Below are 4,156 nucleotides of genomic sequence, written 5' to 3' on the forward strand. Positions count from 1 at the left end.
TACACAGATATGCTATCATGATATTAAATCATTCTTACATTTCTTTTCCCTCTTCCTTTTTCCCCCTTCTAAGTGCAGAGTTGGACTCAGTTAGCTAATATTTTATTTACACACACAGATGCCCGTAAGTGAGGCGAGCTCGCGGCTTCCTTTCTTGGCACCGTCCTCAGCTGGTTCTGTACTTGCACTAATTCTCTCCCCCGCTTTGGTCTTAGAGACCCCACTGGCTGATTTCTTGAAAAATTGTTCAAGTTTTCCTCCAAAATCATCTCTACCATGGAAAAGGTTTGAAGCGACTTAATTTTCTTTAAGGATTATTGGTCAAGTTTTCTATTTTTGGAGAGCGTTAATTTTCCAATTCTACGCTTTTTCATTTTGTCTCTAACGGCGCATGCATTGTTGCTTATAACATTGTTTTTGGAATTCTGGATGTGGTAAACGATAGACAAAAGCAACCTTGCCATCTTATCGCTTTTAAAGAGTACAATTCAGTCACAGTCATTACTTCCACCAGGGGCAACCCTTACCTGTGTACTTCCAAAGGTTCCAGTCGCCTCAAACAGAAACCCAGTGCTCCCAGGCAGTGACTCCCTGTGCTTCCTTCCCAGTCCCGGTCACCGCAGATAGACCGTGCATTTGCTTATTCTAGACTGCATATACATGGATCATACACATTTGTCCTTTTGTGTCTAACATGCCACTCGGTGAACTGTTTTCAAAGTTCATCTATATCCTAACCGAATTTCATTTCCCATAGTGGCTGAATAATACTCCACTGTATCATTCTTTAATTATTAAAAATTAAATGTTCTGTGTACTCATTTTCTCCCTTCCCACCTGTATTTGCTTTATTTGTATAGTTCCTTCTAGCTCCCCCAATTAATCTTGCCTGAGGTCTTTCTATTTAATCTAGAAAATAAAACCATCCAGGTTGGGGGTTGTGAATGAATAGCTTTCCTCTCTTTCTTCGGGCTGATCTTTTGGAGTTGGAGCAGGAGAGTATTCTTCCCGATTGCAAGGAGTCCTGGTGATGGAGTGAGCTCCTAACTGCAAGCCCTTTGAAGGGAGCCCCCCCGGCGTTCCAGGGAGAACTCTGAAGCTCTCAGCTCCTGTACAGCCATAGCCTCAGAAACCCACACGGGGAGCTACATTTTGCCCTGTAGGTTCACTATGAGTCTGAAACAACGTGATGTCCATGAGAGTATTTTTTCCTGTGTCATGGTTTAAACGTGTACTATCTCACTTATTTTCCTCTCTTTGCTTTCTAGTAAAGTGAATTGAAGTTCCTACGTTAGCCTCTAAGCACTGGGAGTCACAGTTTTTGCTACACAGAACGCTCACTTTGGTCCATCCCAAGTCTTTCAAAAAATTCTCAGATGTCTTTCAAGGGTTACTTGCAAATTTTTCTCCCTCATCCCACCCCGCTACTTCCCTGACTTGTAGAATTTTTAAAAACCTACCCTTCTATTATCAAAAATAATAAATAAATGGTGGTGTGGGTAAAAGAGACTCCTCATCTCAAATATAATCATGGAGAATATGTGTTAAATCAGACTGACAAAAACAAAGATACATCATGTGGATGCAGGAGGTCAAGAAGACATCATAATGTCCACGAATTTCCAAAATTCAACCTGAGAGGGCAAAGGGAACTGTCAGGAAAGCATGACTGCTGGCAGATCAACATATTTCAGGTGCAGGTGGATGACAGAAGCTGCAGAGGGACTATGCCTGGGACATGAGTGTTATGATAGACAGACTTGCTCACACACCATTAGTCCAGGGGTTCCACACCCAAAGCAGTCAGGCTATGACTCCTGTCCAAGTGAGACTAGTACCTCAATGTCCATCAAGGGCACATCTAGGCAAGTCCCTAAGGGCTAGCCCACTGTTCTCTGGTGCAAAGCGAATCACCTAGCTGGTTAATGGTCAGAAAGAATTCACTGGGAGCCGAATCTATGTGGAGACTCCAAAAACGGATTGAGGGTTTTCCCTGTCATCCGTAGCTTCCATAAATTGAGTGCCCTGAGTTTTAAACTCTTACTCAGCCGGATAAGGGAACATGACATACTTTGTGTGATGTTGGTTCTTTGGAATTTCTTGGATCTCTTTGCAGCCTAGAATATGGTTTATTTTATGACTCCTTCTATTTGCTTCAAAAAGGACATATATTCTCAGTTCACAGATATATAAAATCTTCTTAATAGCTATTCATTTGAGTGCATTTAAAAATTTTGCATTTTGTATGTTTCTGTCCGATGATTAAGATGCCCAATCAGACCACATAATGGACTTTCAAATGATCGTGAGGATTGTTTCGTGCTGCTGTGGCAGACATACCACAGGTGGCTGCCTGTAAGGGACAGACATTTCTCTTCTCACAGGGTAGGTCACTGAAGTCTGCATTCAGCATGCCAGCGCCGGAGGGGACTTGCCCTGGGGAATTCTGGGAATGTTCTTGTCTCGTCTGCTTCTCTTCCTAGGTTCCTTTGTGAGGATGTGACGTGTGTCTTCTGCATGCCTTCGTGCTTGCTTGCTTAACCAACTCTTTTTATATCTTTAAATAGATGGATCTAAGAAGCCCCGTACATTAAGATGTCTAAGAAAACACATTTCCAATTAGAATTATAACCACGGAGATAGAATTTACGACAAATAATTTGGGGGGGGGGAACACAATCTAACCCATAACAGAGATTCTAGTTTCAAAATCAGAATGGGTCTTGTTATATTTTCTCATAAAATAATAATAATAATAATAATAATAATAATAAGGCCATCGACTTGACAGTCCACTGTGTTTGAGTTCTGCAACCTGACCCCCTGGTCGTCAACATAAACAGGTATAAGTCTTTGTAAGGAGTTTAGTGCTGCTATGGACTAGTCCTTGGGCTGCTTTCCTGAGAGGTTGATGGTTCAAACCCACCAGCCACTCTGTGGAAGAAAGATGAAACTGTTACTGTAAAGATTGAAAGTCTCAGAAACACTGTACAGGATCACTATGAGTCAGATTGCAGTCTTCAGTATGGATTACAACTCAATGTAAAGAAAATCCAAATCCTACAACCCGACCAAGAGGTAACATTAGCTAAATGGAGAAAAGGTTGAAGTTGTCAAGGATTTTGTCATGCTTGGACCCACAATCAATGCTCATGGAAGCAGCAGTCAAGAGATCAAAAGATGTGTTGCATTGGGTGAATCTGCTGCACAAACATCTTGAGTATTGAAAAGCAAGGTTATTACTTTGAGGACTAAGCCACACTTGACCTGAGCCAGAGTATTTCGATTGTCTCATGTGCATGTGAAAGTTGGACATTGAATAAGGAAGACTGGAGAAGAATCCATGCATTTGAATTGTAGTGCTGGAGGGAAATATTGAAGGTACCATGGACTGCTAAAAGGACAAACAGACCAATCAGTCTTGGAAGACGTATGGCCAAAGTGCTCTTTAGAAGCAAGGATGGAGAGATTTTGTCTCACCTACTTTGGACATGTCAGGTGAAACCAGTTCCTGGAGAAGGACAGCATGCTGGGTAAAGTGAGGGGCAATGAGAGGCGGGCCCTCAATGAGATGGACGGATGCAGTGGCTGCAACCATGGGCTCAAGCATAACAACAATTGTGAGAAGGGTGAAGGACCCAGCAGTGTTTCATTCTGTTGTGCATCGTGTCGCTCTGTGTTGGAGCCGACTCCATGGCACCTAACAACAATCAATCAATCAGTCAGAATTGATTCGACAGCAATATGTTTTTTAAATTTTTATAGTCATTGTAGGCATTGCACTACCAAGATCATTCCACATTTCTGAGATGGATTTGAAAAGTACGCATTGAAAAGCTTGGGTATCAACTGGACATCACAGGCAGATGCATGCACAGAATCCACCTTTTCTCCCTTACCCATGTTCTGTCTCCCTCCCACCTAGTTCAATGTCACTCTGACTGCAGCACCAATAGTAGGAATTCATTTGGAGAGTTATGGTCCTTAGGCGGCTCTTTTTAAAGTATAAGGTTGCAAAGTGTTATACTCTGCCAATGCTGCGAATGTTTGTTGTCCCTGAGTGGGCTTGACTCCTGGCAATCCCATGAGCAGTAGAACCAGACCTTTCTTAGTCCCTGCACCATCTTGACATACACGGTGCGGCCACTGTGCACCT

This window comes from Tenrec ecaudatus, chromosome 2, assembly GCF_050624435.1.
Source record: "Tenrec ecaudatus isolate mTenEca1 chromosome 2, mTenEca1.hap1, whole genome shotgun sequence".
Classification (NCBI taxonomy): Eukaryota; Metazoa; Chordata; class Mammalia; order Afrosoricida; family Tenrecidae; genus Tenrec; species Tenrec ecaudatus.